Here is an 18,563-nt window from a genome sequence, read left to right on the forward strand (position 1 = left end):
CAGAGTCTATTTGAGAAGAGTCCCTATGAACTACAGCAAAAAGAACTTGCGGCCAAAACCACAGCAAAATCTCCCAAGAAACGCAGGGCGATTTTGCTAGTGAAATTCAGTGAGCGGAAGATAGTTACATGATACAAACTATTTCAGTAAAATCAATGCCCCTCACTGACAGCGATGAGATTCGCGACATCATCTTCACTCGGACTGGGAATAGCACTGTCACTCGACACAGCCCAATAAACGCCAGCCTTCCGGTGGCACACGTATCCCAAGATTGAATTTTAAAGATGTGAGATCAGATGATAGCTCTGATTTTCCCGGATGTGTAATCCTGGCCTGGGACCTCGTTTTCTGGGGCCATGCACCGGAACATTGAGGAAATGCAGGAAATGTACCCTCAATACCACGGCTAATCATTGTCAGGCACGCAAGGCTTGAATCGCTGTCAGCCAGCTGCTTGACTTTAGGGAAACCACATAATAGCCAGGCCCTTCCGTACCCAGTTGCCAGATGTGTTGCCAGTAGGAGTAGGCCTTTCAAACTTGGCCTGCTATTCATTATGATCATGGCTGATCATCCAATTCGGTTCAAAACAAGATTCCAATTCTCTACCACACCTTGTGGCAGACTTTTATCTGTTTCCATAGCTAGTATTTGGGGCTGGTTTAGCACAGTGGGCTAAACAGCTGACTTGTAATGCAGAACAAAGCCAGCAGCGCGGTTTCAATTCGGCCTCCCCGAACAGGCGCCGGAATGTGGCGACTAGGGGCTTTTCACAGGAACGTAATTGAAGACTGCTCATGAGAATAAGTGATTATTATTAGTTCCTGGAACAGGTGGCTAGTCTGTCACCAGGGGCTTGTAGCTGAAGAGGCACCACTCCTCATCAAGCGTGTCTGACCAGGAGTCCCTCCTGCTCTTAACGGCAGCCATTGGCATACTGGAAGGTTGATACTCAACCTGTTTGGCCACATTATGAACGCACCTTCCTTGGCCATCAGGTCCTGAGGTGGGATTCGAACGCAGAGCTTTCGGCTCAGAGCCTGGGAAGCTCCCCACTGCGTCACAAGGTCTTATTACACAAAACCACCATAGCAACCTTCCTGATACTCCCAATCAGCGCGGCCAGCGGTGAAACGGTTAAATATCGAAATACAGTTGGAAAAGACAATGGGGTTTCGTCCCCTGAGTCATTCGGATTTTTTCGACACGTTGTCAAGTATTTCAAACTGTTACCATTTCCCTCCATGTCAGGGTTTAAAAGCAGCTTGAAGTGCAACTCAGCACAAACAACACATTCTCTGTTCTTTCCCCCAGTCTTGCTGTCTGAATAAACAAATGGATGAAGTTCGTTAGGTTTCTGTCGACAATGACACTCATTTAACTGTCAAGAACAGCCAGGACAGCACCGGAGCTAACTCCAAACGGGACGTTTCTGAGGATCTTGTACATTCGCCCACTTAAACTCGGTTTAATTTGGCAGCGCTTCCTGTGACCTCGTGTTGTATCTCCACGTTCCTCACTGTACACTGTCACAGTTCACTCCACATTGGAAAAAAGATGTAGCGGCACTAGAGATGGTAAACGAAAGGGTGATACCAGAACTGAGGGGTTATATCCATCGGATGGGGGGGGGGGGCTGGTATTCCACGTGCCCCATGGGGAGATCAATTGGTTCATCCCCGTGGACCTTGAGAGGGTTATTGCACCCTTATTACCCCACCGGTGTTTTTTTAATGCGGTGTGAGAGTCACTGGCAAGGCCAGCAATTGTCGTCCATCCCTAAGTACGCCTGAATTTGAGTGGCTTGCGAGACCATTTCAGATTGCAGATAAGAGTCACCCCCAGACCAGGTAAGGACGGCAGATTTCCTTCCCTAAAGGACATTAGTGAACCCGATGGGTTTTTACAACAACTGACAGCAGTTTATCAGAAACTCGATTCCAAATTTATTAATTGATTTTAAATTCCACCAGCTGCCGTTTGAACCCATGCCCCCAAAGGATTAACCTGGTCCTCTGGAGTACTTGCCTATTGTTTACCACAATACCATCATACCCCCAGCGTGTGCGCGATGTCCATATTCTTCCTGTCAAAGTTCACTGCTTCACTCGACCAATTGCACACCCAATCTGCAAGTTATTTTTCTGAACTCTACCACCGGCCTCCTCTGCATTAATAATAGCAGCCCCCTTCCCAAATGTTACGCCGTTGGCCAAGTTGGAAATTCTGATTTCGGAGCCTAAGACATTTATGGAAATGTTGAAAAGCGATCATTCAGGAGGTTTCCTTCAAGTAGCATTACAGGTGGCCTCCTCCTCCAAGCTCTGTACCGGCACCTGTAACCTTTCACGTGAGGGAATCAAAATCATCTCTCCTTTGGTCATTTTAGATGAGATATCATCAATTTATGGCACCTGGGACATCCCCTAGGAGGGATCCTGGGCTGGATTCACTGATTTTGAGGTTATGTCCTGAGGAAGTGTCTAGTTTTACGTCGAGAAAATCGGCGAGGCTCCAGCACCGATCCTCTGACCAGTGAGGGGCCAGCACCGATCCTCTGACCAGTGAGGGGCCAGCACCGATCCTCTGACCAGTGAGGGGCCAGCAGTCGCACCACGTAAAACGCACGTCCTTCCCGATATAAACGGCCGGAGAATTGCCGGGTCCGAGACTGCACATGCGCATGACGACGACCTGCAGCGGCCGCACCGTACAACATGCCGCTGGCCGCGTGCGGACCCTAACCTGCCAGATAGTGGCCCTCCGGACACCCCCTCGCCACCCCAGGGCCACTCCCCCACCAGTCCCCCAGCCAGCAGCACAGCTCCCCCCCCCCCCCCAACTGTGGCGCCACTGGGCGCAGTCTGCAATCGCTACGCCGGGTTCATGAAAACTGAGAGCGCACGTGCCCCATGCCGTCGGGAACTTGGCCCATCGGGGGGGGGGGGGGGGGGGGGGGGGGGGGCCTTCAGGTAACTCCCTGAGGCCATCCCAGTGGTATGTGGCATACTCCTCGATGATGGAGGGGCGGAGACTCCGAAAGCAGGCACCGCCCCAATTCGGTCTGAAACAGGGATTCTCCGCCTGATGGCCAATTACGATATCGGCGTCGGGCAACGGACAATCCCGCCCCCTTTGTTCAACTTCCGACCATCCCGATGTGCTGTGTCTCTACACCCCCCAGCTCCGCCGCGGAGGACAACCTCACACAAATTGAGTCCACCGCATCTGGCCAATCCTTCGAGAAAACAATTAGTTTCTCTTCAGAAGCAGAGCTAAGGCGTCCATCCAAAATATGAACATTAACAGAGCACAGACGGGGGTCCTCCAGCGCCCCCTATCTGTCCCAATCTTGGTATTTCCGCTGGTTCTATTCATTCATTTATGGGGTGTCGGCATCAGTGGTTTGGCCAGAATTCATTGCCCGTCCCTAATTGGCCTTGAGAAGGTGGTGGTGAGCCTCCTTCTTGAACTCTTGGTTGACCCTTAAATGCCTTCTCGAACTGTTGCAGTCCATGTGGTGTAGGTGCGCCCACCGTGCTGTTAGGGGGGAGAGTTGCAGGACTTTAACCCAGCGACAGTGAAGGGGAGGCAAAATATTTCCAAGTCAGGAGAGTGAGTGAGGGGAACTTGCAGGCGGTGGGGTTCCCATATATCTGCTGCCCTTGGCCTTCTAGATGAAATGAAATGAAAATCACTTATTGTCACAAGTAGGCTTCAAATGAAGTTGCTGTGAAAAGCCCCTAGTCACCACATTCCGGCGCCTGTTCGGGGAGGCTGGTACGGGAATTGAACCGTGCTGCTGGCCTGCCTTGGGCTGCTTTCAAAGCCAGCGATTTAGCCCATTGTGCTAAACCAGCCCCTTCTGGATGGTAGCAATCATGGGTTTGGAAGGCGCTGTCTGAGGAACCTTGGTGAGTTCCTGCAGCGCATCTTGTAGATGGCGCACACAGCTGCTGCCGTGTGTCGGTGGTGAAGGGGGGGAATGTTTGTGAAGGGGTGCCAATCAAGCTTTGTCCTGGATGGTGCGGAGCTTCGAGTGTTGTTGGAGCTGCACTCACCCAGGCAAGTGGAGAGTATTCCATCTCACTCCGGACTTGTGCCTTGGTGGTGGTGGACAGGCTTTGGGGAGTCAGGAGGTGGACACAGAATTTTCAGCCTCTGATCTGCTCTTGTAGCCACAGTATTTATCTGTGCAGTTCAGTTACTGGCCAATGGTAACCCCCAGGATGTTGATAGTCTGTTTCAATCTTTCTTAATTTTCCTACCCCTCCACATTCTTCTATTTTGAATATCTGCCCGGGCGTCATTTCAAAGAAATGTTGCAGCCTCTACTCCGGTAGCTACTTGTGGGAAAGTACCCCAATGCTCTCATGATTCTCTGATCCCCATTTTAACTCTGTATAAGTGAAAGAATTTTAATTGAGTTTAATTTTTTGCCCAGATCAACGTGAATTAAGCATTCTTCCACCTTCACCCCTCAGCTCTCAATCCTCTCTTCTCCCCTGATTGATGGTGTTATTGGAATGGGTTTGCTTTGGCGCCAGTCATTATATTTGTCAGATTTATTTGCGAGCATAGTTTAGTTTTTAAAGAGTGCCACTACCCGGAGCCTTTACAGGATCGCAGTTGAGTTGAGGGAAAGCGATGGGTCGTATACCTGCAGGTTAGACGACAGCCACTGCAGCTCAAGACCGAATTAAGGACAAGAAGTTTATCAAGGGAAGGAAATTACTTCTTAAAAATAACATTCCAATCCTGCCATTTGGCTTTGGTTTTAAATTTATGTGTTTCATTATGTACTTTCCATAAAGTGTGCCCAGATGTTTCAATGCTGCAGCAGAGCATTTAATCTGCTGTTTAACTAGATTATAAACGGCCATGCTTCCAGCCTCCATGTTAAAAGCAGACTTTGGATGCCTGGTTCCAAAGTACTGCTCAATTAGTTCGACCCTTATACCCCATGAACATCCACATTGCATCAAATCGGCTTCAGCTGTTTTCTGGCTGAAGTTCATTCCCCCCAAGGAGACAACAGCCATGAGCAACATTATGGAGTGCGAAGAGCAAGAGAGAAAGGAACAAAAAGCTGCAACCCATGCCCAGACAGTGCTCCCATCCACGGCCCAGGTGCAGTCCGCCCTATCGTGGACTCGAGCCTGAGGTTGCCAACCCTCCAGGATCGGCCTGGAGTCCCCAGGAACTGAATGAAGATCAATCTCCAGCCCACTGCAGTGTGCGGCCCTGAAGAATCAGAGAATCATAGAACGTACAGTGCAGAAGGAGGCCGTTCGGCCCATCAAGTCTGCACCGGCCTTTGAAAAGAGCACTCTATCTAAGCCCACACCTCCACCCATCCCCATAACCCAGCAGCCCCACCCAACCTTTTTGGACACTGAGGGGCAATTTAGCACGGCCAATGTACATTGTAACCCGCACATCTTTGGACTGTGGGAGGAAACCGGAGCACCCGGAGGAAACCCACGCAGACATGGGGAGAAAGTGCAGGCTCCGCACAGATGGTGACCCAAGCCGGGAATCGAACCTGGGACCCTGGAGCTGTGAAGCAACTGTGCTAACCACTCAGGGTTATAAAAAAAGATTAAGTGTTTTTTTAAAACAAATTTTCTTTGAACATTTCTCTTTCCCAGATATTAAAGTATTGAAAATGAGAGGGAAACGGACAGACAGGCATCATCCGATTGGCGGAGGAGGAAAATGCATCACAGGGGTGGATGTGGTGGTTGACTAATGGCTGGAGCGTGGGGGGAGGGAGGAAAGTCATGTGACGAGGCCTCCAGGACTACATTGAATCACAGTTGGCAACCCTGCTCGAACCACTCATTGAGGGCTGAGAGTGGTGTGGCGGGCCAGTAATCCAGAGGACCAGGCTCATTTGCTGGGGGCAAACCTCAGCAGCTGCTGGGATTCAAATTCAATTCATCAAGTCTGCAGCGGCCTTTGAAAGAGCACTTATCTAAGCCCACACCTCCACCCATTCCCATAACCCAGCAACCCCACCCAACCTTTTTGGACACTAAGGGACACTTAACCATGGCAACGATCACCATTTGTTGTAAATACTCACCTGGCTCAGTACTGCCCTTCAGGGACAGATTGAGAGGCTGGCGTGCAGCAAGGCCCATGATGGTGGGTGGCCGCTCAGGGAGGGATTCTGGGAACTTAGGGAGAGCCGCTGGGGGTTGGAGCTTGCTGTGTGTAAATTGACTGTCGCATTTCTTATATTGCGACAATGGTTAGGAGTCCTGAGGTAAATGCAAGACTTTTTTAAAAAATGTCATTGAATCTGATAGCACAGCATTCCCTCGTTAACCTCACTGTCAGCCTATGTGGGAGTATGGGCCTCAAGCCTCTGGAGTGGGAAAGCAAGTGGATCGACAGAGCAAGGTTTCAGGCTGGCCCACACCCCGGGTTACAAATTGTTACGCGGTTACGGCCGGGAGTATTGGGTGAGGCCGGCTTTTGATCTAAATATAATAATAATAATAATCTTTAGTGTCACAAGTAGTCTTACACTGCAATGAAGTTACTGTGAAAATCCCCTCGTCGCCACATTCCGGCGCCTGTTCGGGGACACTGAGGGAGAATTCAGAATGTCCAATCCACCCAACAAGCACGTCTTTCGGGACTTGTGGGAGGAAACCGGAGCACCCGGAGGAAACCCACGCAGACACGGGGAGAATGTGCAGACACCGCACAGACAGTGACCCAAGCTGGGAGCCGAACCGATGATGTCCAAGTTTAGGTCAGGATGGAGAAGGAAGCACCGAGTGAGCTAGAGGGAGCTGCCAGAGGCAATCCAATGTCAAGGTTTATCACTGGGCAATGGTGAAATGACTTCTGTTTGGTTCCGGGTTGATATTGGGCATGCGGAACAGTGACAGAATGATGCAGAATCGAGCACAAACCAGCAATGGTGTGACAGACACCCCTGCTCACTACAACATGTATTTATTTACTTACACTGGAGGTAGTGGAGTGCGGATTCACTAGATGGGTGCCTGTGATGAGAGGCTGGGTAAATGGGGCCTGTAATCTCTGGAATTTAGAGGATAAGATGGAATTTCAGTGAAGCTGCACAAGATTCTGGAGGCCTTTGACAGGGTCGATTCTGAGAGGTTTTTTTCCCTGTGCTGGGGAATCGAAAACACAAAGACACTGGGCGGGATTCACCGATTCCCCCCCCCCCCAGCCGCGTGTTTCTTGGCCGCGCGCCGTTCCCGGGATTCTATCTTCCCGTCGCTTGTCAATGGGATTTCCCATTGTAGCCACTCCACGCAGCCGGGGGCGGGGTGGAGGCGCTGCCAATGGGAAAAGTGAATCGCAAGGAAAAGATCATGGAGTTGCCAATTGAGGACTGGGATGAGGAAAAATGTCTTCACTCAGAGACTTGGGAAGGTTTGTAATTCTCCATCCCAGAGGGCTGTGGATGATCCATTGTTGAACACAGTCGAGGTTGGAATAGAGAGATTCTTTGGTTTCTCCGGGAATTAAGGAATTTGGAAGCGGACAGGAAAGTGAAGTGAAGGCAGATAATCCACCCTGATCATGTCGAATGTCATAGCGGGCTCGATGGACAAACAGGCCAATTCCTGCTCCCATTTCTTAGGTTCTTTTGTTGAGTAAACAGTTAAGGGGCTGTTATGGGCCAGGGGTTAGAGAACCCCAAAGTGTATCATGGAGTTCACCTGACCCACAACGTAAAATAGATTTTGGTTACGGTGAGCACAAGGGCCCATTCTACAGGTGTGATGCAACAGAGAACTAAGAGTATTTTTAAACAAAAACAATGTTTATTCTATGAACCCAGTTAACATTTTCTAAACATACATAGAACATAACAGCGCAGTACAGGCCCTTCGGCCCTCGATGTTGAGCCTACCTGTGAAACCACTCTAAAGCCCATCTGTGAACATCTTAGCAACCATCAATTCAAATACACCCCCCCTAAAGAATACAGTACTCTATAAGTAACCCTTAATCTTTCCTTTTAACATCCATAACCCTTTTTACAGAAGGACAGCAGGTTTAAATTCTCGACCGAGACAGGCATTTTAAAAAAGTCACCAAAGGGTCTGGAGACAGTCTTTAGATTGAAGACATTCACACACATCCTGCTGTGACTGCAGCTTCACCAAATCAAAAACAAAACTAAACACACCCTGTAGCTGCGAGCCCAAAGCGAAAGTAAAAGCAGACAGGCAGCCCAGCTCCACCCACACTCTGCCATCACTGATAAACACCCATTTCTTAAAGGTACATCCACTACAGCTATTTTATAAACACCCATTTCTTAAAGGTACTCTCACATCACAGGGCTATAACGGGAAAAGAAAGCAAGGCTAATATTCTGGAAAAATGAGGTCAGGTAGAGTTCATGGGGTTTCTTCATCCCCAGTTAATCTTACAACCCAACAAAGAATTGAAGTGTTGAGAGGCACTGGTGAGAGATTTGATGAAATACCCTGAGTCCAGCCCAAGTTACAATCCCAGTGATCAGATGGTAACTGCAACTGAGACAGAACTTCAAATAGTGTCACAGGACTTTTTTAACATTGAACTGAGCGAGCAAATAGAGCCTCACTTCAATGCTTCTTCTGAAAGTTGGCAACTGTGACAGCACAGCACTCCATCAGCATCGCACTCGGAGCGTCAGCCGGGATTTTAGAATCATAGAAGCCCAACAGTGCAGAAGGAGGCCATTCGGCCCATTGAGTCTGCACCGACCCTCTGAAAGAGGACCCCACCCAGGCCCATTTCCCCACCCTATCCCCGTAACCCTCCAACCCCAATGAATCTTTTGGACACCAACAGGCCATTGCTCATGGCCAATCCACCCAACCTGCACATCTTTTGGACTGTGGGAGGAAACCGGAGCACCCGGAGGAAACCCACGCAGACACGGGGAGAAAGTGCAGACCCCGCACAGACAGTGACCCAAGCCGGGAATCGAACCTGGGACCCTGCAGCTGTGAGGCAGCAGTGCTAACCACTGTGCTACTGTGCCGTGCTGAGGGTAGTCACACTGAAACCTTTACAAATCACTGCTCGGCCTCAGCTGGCGTATTTTGTATAATTCAATTTAGGAAGAATGATGAGACACTGGTGTTGTTACAGAGGAAAGTTACTAGGATGCTCCCAGGGATGAGGGAGTTCAGTTATGTGCAGAGATTGGACAATCTGGGATTGCTCCTCTTGGGGGGCAGAGGCGGTTGAATAGAAGCGTTCAAAACTTTTGAGGGCTTTCAATAAAGCAAGTTGGGAGAAACTGTTTTTAATGTCAAGTGGGTGACTGACCAGAGTTTATTGTATTTAAAATAGCAAAAAGCGTTTGCAGTGGAAATTACTCCGATCCCGTGGTATCTTTCTAAAGGCATTGGGGCAGCACGGTAGCATTGTGGATAGCATAATTGCTTCACAGCTCCAGGGTCCCAGGTTCGATTCCCAGCTTGGGTCACTGTCTGTGCGGAGTCTGCACATCCTCCCTGTGTGTGCGTGGGTTTCCTCCGGGTGTTCCGGTTTCCTCCCACAGTCCAAAGATGTGCGGGTTAGGTGGATTGGCCTTGATAAATTGCCCTTAGTGTCCAAAATTGCCCTTAGTGTTGGGTGGGGCCATGGGGATAGGGTGGAGGTTTTGACCTTGGATAGGGTGCTCTTTCCAAGAGCCGGTGCAGATTCGATGGGCCGAATGGTCTCCTTCTGCACTGTAAGTTCTATGATAATCTGACATGCACTAGAATAGAATGAATTTGCAGGATCGTTTGGATCAAACTGTGGTGTGGGACTAATTGAACTGTTCCTTTCAAACAGGCCAGCACAGACATAACAGGCTGAATGGCCTCCTACTATGCAGGAGCGTTCGGTGTCTCTGGAGTGAAATGCAAACTCACAACCTTCTGGCCATTGAGCCATGTAACCTGGTTAATAGTGATGCATTCCTCTCCTCTAAATAGACGGCCTTGAACTGGCTGATGGATGCTGCACGAGGTGCAGTATGATGAATATCAGGCCCTTCGCCAGACCTCAAACATTGCCCAGTGACGTCCGCTGGAAGCCGGCTGTGGAGTGAGAATAGAACCCAATAGCCTTTATGCTGAAACAGCCCGTCACCTCTCGCTGCCTCGTTTACCCCCAGGTGAGGCGGTGTGACGGTTATGTCATTGGACGGGTAATCCAGCAGGATGGACGGATAATCCTGAGAATGGCTACTTTGAGAAACGGAATCTAGTTTTAAGTATGTGGAATTTGAAAGGATGGTTATCAGTAAAAGTCACCGTGGAGTTGTTGAACTGATGTTAAACCCCCATCTGGTTCATGAAGGTGCCTTTCGGGATGGGAACCACCCAGTACATGGCTCCAGTTTCACACCAGCTTGTTCGACGCAGTGACCAATACCCAACTTTTATCAGGGTGGCTGGAGATGGGTAATAAAAACTGGTCAAGCACACTTGGGTGAGTTACTGCAGCCAGAGAGTGATAAGAGTAATGGAGTTTTCCAGAGCAGAAGGAGGTCCTTCAGTCCATGTTTGTCTGCGCTGGCCATCAAACAAATATCTATTCGAATCCAATTTTCCAGCATTTTGTCTGGAGCCTTGAATGCCACGGCATTTCAAATGCTCATTTATACGTTTCTTAAACATTCCCGCCTCTACCACCCTTTCAGGCAATGTGTTCCAGATTCCCACCACCCTCTAGCTGAAAATGTTGTTTCTCAAATCTCCTCTAAATCTCCTGCCCCTCACCTTAAATCTATGCCCCCTGGCTAGTGACCCCCTGCTGAGGGGAAAGGTTCTTCCTGTCTGCTATCTATGTCCCTCATATTTGTATCCACCTCGATCTGGCCACCCCCTCAGCCTTCTCTGCTCCAAGGGGAACAACCCCAGCCCGACCAGCCTCTCGTCATTTGGGGAATTGGACATTCTGAATTCTCCCTCCGTCTACCCGAACAGGCAGCGGGATGTGGCCACTCTGGGCTTTTCACAGTAACTTCATTGCACTGTTAATGTAATCTAGCTCAATCACATCCTTCCTGTAGTGTGGTGACCAGAACTGCTTACAGTACTCTCGATGTGCCCTAATGAGCATTTTATACAGTTCCATCATAACCTCCCTGCTCTTATATTCCGTGCATTGGCTAGTAAAGGTAAGTATCCCATCGGCCTTCTTAACCACCTTATTTATCTGACCTGTTGCCTTCAGCGATCTATGGACATGCACACAAGGTCCCTCTGGTCCTCTGCACCAGAGAGTGTTGGTCACTCATGGGGCTGTTCTCCAACGTGAATTAGTTCTTTGAAGAGAGGAAGAAGAAAACTAAAGTTCATCTTCTTGGAGTGGTGAAAGCGAAAATGGAAATTTTATGGAGGCGTTTAAAAACACGAAGGGTTAAGACAAAGTAAATAAAGACAAGCCCTTGCCAACAGCTGAAGGGTCGATAACCAGAGAGAGACGGACTTAAGGGGGTGAATTCTCCGCCGGCGGGACTCTGCGTTCCCGTGTGGGTTTCCGGATGGCACAGGGGGTGGCCAGCACGGCAAATCTCATTTGGCCAGCGGCGAGAACGCCGAATCCCACCGGCAGCAACGGCGCGCCGCTGAGTAACATGAGGCTGGGGGCGGCGGAGAATTCACCCCAAAGTGATAAAAAAAACAAGGATGGCATGAGGGGAAACCTTATTACGCAACAAACGGTTCAGGTTGGAAAGCATGGGGCGGGGGATGCAGATTCAACCTTCAAAAGGGAATTTGGATAACTAATTTAAGGATGAAAAATTGTACAGGGAAATGAAGAAAATGCAGGGGCGTGCAACCAACTCTTCAAAAGAACATGCATAGCCTCGACGGGCCGAATGACCTCTTTCTGTGCTGCGGTATTCTTTGATTCTAAGAGTGTACGGAGCGAGATTTAAACATTGAAATATTCAAAGCTGTGGCCACCTTACGTCTCTCAGTCACAGCTGGGACGTTTTCCCTATTTCGGCCTGATTTACAAGCAGGCCGTTTCGGGCAGCCAGCAAGGAAGACGGTCCCAAACCGACAAGAGTATAAACAGAGCCCGGAAATCATTTGTCAGGAGAAAAATAATCGTCCGTCTGAGAGACTTGAAGCTCTGGGTGGCTTGAGGAATGAAATAAAACAACACGAGTGTGGGAGAAAGAGAGATAAGAACTGGCCCTCGGCCTGTTTATATTTGACGCTATTTAAAGAATTCTCTTCCTTTTATCTTCTCAGTTGGCAAATACTGTAAGAAAACATCCCCCCCCCACCATAAATAAACCCCAGTATCATACGGATTGGATTTGAAATGTTGTTCATGACTGCTTGTGACTCTCTCGCTTGTAAATCAGACTCTGAGAAATTTTACTTCATTTACAATGTACACAGACAAATGGAACCAGTGAAGTTTAGACAGGCAGCACCTCATTCCCATCTATAAGACCAGAAAAAGGCCATTCAGCCCCTTGAGTCTATTCTGCCATTCAATTAAATCATAGTCAATCTAACGCCAACACCATTGTTTCCATAACTCATAGCACTCTCACCACAAAATAACTCCAGCAAACTCAATGTCGTAACCCGCACGAGACCTTGCTGGGTAGAAGCAACTAGCCTCCCCGTGTGCCTCGTTAAGTACGAGCTCATCCGCTGAGGGCGGGGAGCCCATGGGACTCTGATAACCCCTAATATAAAGGTCGACCAGGTTTGGAACCGACATCTCAATCCCGGCTGGGATCTGAAGAGTATTGTACGTGCCATTACTTTGTAATAAAACTATTTCTTCCTGTCCACTCGCCACGGACTCGTCTGTGGTCAGTGAACCCAATTTAGAAGGTTGCAACAGGCCGATAGAATCAAAAGCTTTTTGAATATTAAGACACACACGACTGCGTGGCAAAACTTGGTTCCAACTCCATCTACAAGTTTGCTGACGATATGACCATAGTGGGCCGGATCTCGAATAGCGACGAGTCCGAATACAGGAGGGAGATAGAGAACCTAGTGGAGTGGTGTAACGACAACAATCTCTCCCTCAATGCCAGCAAAACTAAAGAGCTGGTCATCGACTTCAGGAAGCAAAGTACTGTACACACCCCTGTCAGTATCAACGGAGACGAGGTAGAGATGGTTAGCAGTTTCAAATTCCTAGGGGTGCACATCACCAAAAATCTATCCTGGTCCACTCACGTCGACGCTATCACCAAGAAAGCACAACAGCGCCTATACTTCCTCAGGAAACTAAGGAAATTCAGCATGTCCACATTAACCCTCACCATCTTTTACAGATGCACTATAGAAAGCATCCTATCGGGCTGTATCACAGCCTGGTATGGCAACTGCTCGGCCCAGGACCGCAAGGAACTTCAGAGAGTCATGAATACCACCCAGTCCATCACACGAACCTGCCTCCCATCCATTGATTCCATCTACACCTCCCGCTGCTGGGGGAAAGCGGGCAGCATAATCAAGGATCCCTCCCACCCGGCTTACTCACTTTTCCAACTTCTTCCATCGGGCAGGAGATTCAGAAGTCTGAGAACACGCACGAACAGACTCAAAAACAGCTTCTTCCCCACTGTCACCAGACTCCTAAATGACCCTCTTATTGACTGACCTCATTAACACTACACCCTGTATTCTTCAACCGATGCCAATGCTTATGTAGTTACATTGTATACCTTGTGTTGCCCTATTATGTATTCTCATGTATTTTCTTGAATTTTGTTTAATTCCCTTTTCTTCCATGTACTGAATGATCTGTTGAGCTGCTTGCAGAAAAATACTTTTCACTGTACCTCGGTACACGTGACAATAAACAAATCCAATCCAATCCAATCCAATCCAAGAAGTGCTCAATATCATTCCTACCCATGCCTGGGCACATCCTGGATCCGAGGCCTCAGGTGGGTGCTATATGGCCAGCGACCACTGCCCTCCCAGTGGCGCTGCTGAATGACAGAAGAGCCGGATGCCTCTGATTGGCCTGGATCCCGGGACAAGGTCCACCTTTGGCCTACAAAGTGCCGGAGTGGCACAAGATGTGAGGGGCCTCCTCAAAAAGAGTCGACCTGAGTCACTCCATCTGCCTGATCTGCTGAGCATTCCCGACGTTTTCTGTTTGACTTCAGGGGTGGGATTCTCCAAAGGGTTTTTGGCGGGGGAGGGAATCGCGCCGCGTTGGTCGGGGGCCGTTGGCAGCGCACGCCCCCCCCCCCCCGGCGATTCTCCACGACGCGATGGGCCGAGTGGCCGCCCGTTTTCGGCCAGTCCCGCCGGCGCATATTACACCAGGTCTGTACTGGTGGGACCTGGCTCTGCGGGCGGCCTGCGGAGTCCTCCGCGGGGGGGGGGGGGGCACAGAGGGATCCGGCCCCGGGGTGGGCCCTCACGGTGGCCTGGCCCGCGATCGGGGCCCACCGGTCTGCTGGCGGGCCTGTGCTATGGGGGCACTCTCTCCCGTCCGCGCCGACCGGCCGGCACGGAGAAGAAACCCACTGCGCATGCGCAAGAAATACATCAGCGGTTTTGTGCATGCGCCAGAACACGCCGACGCTCCTGCACATGCGCCAACTCGGGCCAACTGACGGAGGCCCTTCGGTGCCGATTGGCACGGCACCGACACCTCCAGCGCCGGCATAGCCCCCGAAAGTGCGGAGGATTCCGCACCATCTGGGCAGCCCAACGCCGGAGTGGTTCAAGCCACTCCTTGACGCCGATACGGCCCGCCCCGCCGGTTAGCGGAGAATCCCGGCCCAGATTTCCAGCATCCGCTGTACTTTGTTCTTGTGGTTGACTCATGTATTTAGAAACTGGCCTTCATTCCTGACTTACTGAAACTCATGGGTTCCCACGTGAGGAAAGCACAGGTTTTATTTCGAGTGTCAGTGTCTTATTGGTGGATATAGCCTAAATCAGAGGTCCAAGCATGAGAATTTGGGGGAGCATTTGGCGAGCGTGAAGCTGCTCGCTGAGCAAAAAATCATTCAAGGGAGACTTAATCGAGGCGTTCAAAATCACGAAGGGTTTTAACAGAGTAAATAAGGAGCAACTGCATCCGGTAACAGGAGAGTTAGTTGTTGTGTTCCGTGTTCTTTGTCTAGCAAGGAATCTACTGAACTGCTGGTGACTTGGCCAACCCAGGATTTATTAATGTACACATGATAAGGTAACGATCATACACATAGCAAGTTATCATGGAGTTTCTTTATACTCCCCTGGAACTACCCCTATGCACGACTATCCTCATCTACGTCTTACAACCTTCTGAGGATAGCCGGATGTGCCCTGACTTATAACTGGCGCCACCTGCTGGTGGGAGGTCACATTGCTGCATGCATGGCCACCTGCTGGTGGGAGGTCACACTGCTGCATACATGGCCACCTGCTGGTGGGAGGTCACACTGCTGTATACATGGCCACCTGCTGGTGGGAGGTCACACTGCTGCATACATGGCCACCTGCTGGTGGGAGGTCACACTGCTGAGCACATGGCCACCTGCTGGTGGGAGGCCACACTGCTACATACATGGCCACCTGCTGGTGGGAGGTCACACTGCTGAGTACATGGCCACCTGCTGGTGGGAGGTCACACTGCTGCATACATGGCCACCTGCTGGTGGGAGGCCACACTGCTGCATACATGGCCACCTGCTGGTGGGAGGTCACACTGCTGCATACATGGCCACCTGCTGGTGGGAGGTCACACTGCTGCATACATGGCCACCTGTTGGTGGGAGGTCACACTGCTGCATACATGGCCACCTGCTGGTGGGAGGTCACACTGCTGCATAAATGGCCACCTGCTGGTGGGAGGTCACACTGCTGAGCACATGGCCACCTGCTGGTGGGAGGCCACACTGCTGTGTACATGGCCACCTGCTGGTGGGAGGTCACACTGCTGCATACATGGCCACCTGCTGGTGGGAGGTCACACTGCTGCATACATGGCCACCTGCTGGTGGGAGGTCACACTGCTGCATACATGGCCACCTGCTGGTGGGAGGTCACACTGCTGTGTACATGGCCACCTGCTGGTGGGAAGTCACACTGCTGCATACATGGCCACCTGCTGGTGGGAGGCCACACTGCTGAGTACATGGCCACCTGCTGGTGGGAGGTCACACTGCTGCATACATGGCCACCTGCTGGTGGGAGGTCACGCTGCTGCATACATGGCCACCTGCTGGTGGGAGGCCACACTGCTGAGTACATGGCCACCTGCTGGTGGGAGGTCACACTGCTGTATACATGGCCACCTGCTGGTGGGAGGTCACACTGCTGCATACATGGCCACCTGCTGGTGGGAGGTCACACTGCTGCATACATGGCCACCTGCTGGTGGGAGGTCACACTGCTGCATACATGGCCACCTGCTGGTGGGAGGTCACACTGCTGCATACATGGCCACCTGCTGGTGGGAGGTCACACTGCTGTATACATGGCCACCTGCTGGTGGGAGGTCACACTGCTGCATACATGGCCACCTGCTGGTGGGAGGTCACACTGCTGTATACATGGCCACCTGCTGGTGGGAGGTCACACTGCTGTATACATGGCCACCTGCTGGTGGGAGGTCATGCTGCCGAGAACATGTAATATTATCTCCAGGCATATCACCACATCAGCAACTACATGACACAGATTTGAGGTCATTTGCAAATAGACCAGATAGGAGTTGAGAAAATACTTTTGGTGTTGTGAGTTGTTGTGATCTGGAATAGGACATAGAACAGTACAGCACAGAACAGGCCCTTCGGCCCTCGATGTTGTGCCGAGCATTGTCCAAAACCAAGATCAAACTATCCCACTCCCTGTCATTCTGGTGTGCTCCATGTGCCTATCCAATAACCGCTTGAAAGTTCCTAAAGTGTCCGACTCCACTATCACAGCAGGCAGTCCATTCCACACCCTAACCACTCTCTGAGTAAAGAACCTACCTCGGACATCCCTCCTATATCTCCCACCCTGAACCTTATAGTTATGCCCCCTTGTAACAGCTACACCCGCCCGATAATGTGCTGCTTGAAATGGGCATTGGGAGCAGATTCGGTGGGTGGGATTTCCTGCCCCCCCGGTCCTTGGCGTATTCTGCGGAGGCGCCCGCCATTTGACCATTGGTCAACCCTGTTTCCCCAACCCAATGTGAGAGGTCGCCATCAGCAGGATTGGAAGATCCCGCCTATTGGGAATAGCCGGAGAATCCCGCCTGTTGGTGACATCCCGAAGGGAATTTGATAAAGGCTGGAGAAGGAAATGAAAACAGTCGTGAGGCTTTGGAGAAAGGGCGAGAGTGAGTGAGACTAATTGGCTGGTTCTTTCAATGAAACAGTACAGGGAGGATGGGAGGAATGGCCTCCATCTGTGCTGTGTGATTCCATTAGAAATGAGCAATAAATGCTGACCTCACCAGGAACGGCCACATCCTGAGAATGAATAGATTTGAAAGAAAAACACAGCCACACCACGGTTAAGATACAGATCAGCCATGATCTAATTGAATGGCGGAACAGACTCGAGGTCCTCCTGTTCCAATGTTCCTTCCTGCCTGTGTTCCACGGTGAGAAATAATTAGCAAACTTCACGCATGGCACTGGGGAGAACGGATCCCTCAGACTGTTCGTCATTTTATTTTTCTTTTGCGTTCCCTGGCAGGGATCAGTGCTGAGGAAAGCAATGTTTTTCTCTTCATTTACTGCACTTGGTGTCCACATGAAGGGACTGGTTTAGTCGCAGGGAAACGATTTCTCCACACTGCCCCGTTGTGTGCCCTGACCCTGACCTTCGAGGAGAACATTCCACTGCGGACATTCCTGTGGCATTTCTTAGAGCTTTGCCAACTTAAGTTTACAAATCCCGCACGGGGTATCATTGCACAAACATGTGAAGCGCCCAAATCACATTATTCTATTTGCACTTAATGCCTCTGTTAAAATAGCAGACATTCAAAATGTAAACTATTGGCTGTGGCTCTGCCAACTATGAGTTGGCAGCTCGTATTCAAATTCCTCTCCCAGAAACCTGAGCGTGATGTCTCGGCTGATGCGCTCTGCTTGCTGTATTGATGGCTGGAGGTGTCGCTTTTCAAATGATTCTTAGTCTGATGCCCTTTCTGCCCTCTCAAACCAGTTGAGAAGATCCCATAGTAATATTTCAAAGAAGAGTTGAGGTGTTCTTCCTCCCCAATAGTTAGCCCCCACTCAATATTTCATGAGTCAAATTATCTGCTCGTTAGCGCACTACTGGTTATGGGATCTTGCTGCGTTCAAATTGGCTGCGGCGTTTCCCTACATTACAACAGTGACTACTCAAAAGCACTTCATTGGGTGTACAGTGCTTCTGAGGTTGTGCAAAGTGCAATAAAATTGCAAATTCTACTTTGAAGCTAATGTTACACCCAGCAATTTCTAGAACTGTGACAAGGCTCGTCGCTTGACACAGTGGGAATCAATTCTCCAATCGTTGGGTTAGGAGTTCTTCCGAGAACAGATTGCCAAGTATAAACGAGATGTTGTCCTACCCTGCTGACCAACTGGCTCCCAGATC

Source organism: Scyliorhinus canicula, chromosome 4 (genome assembly GCF_902713615.1).
Source record: "Scyliorhinus canicula chromosome 4, sScyCan1.1, whole genome shotgun sequence".
NCBI classification, from domain to species: domain Eukaryota; kingdom Metazoa; phylum Chordata; class Chondrichthyes; order Carcharhiniformes; family Scyliorhinidae; genus Scyliorhinus; species Scyliorhinus canicula.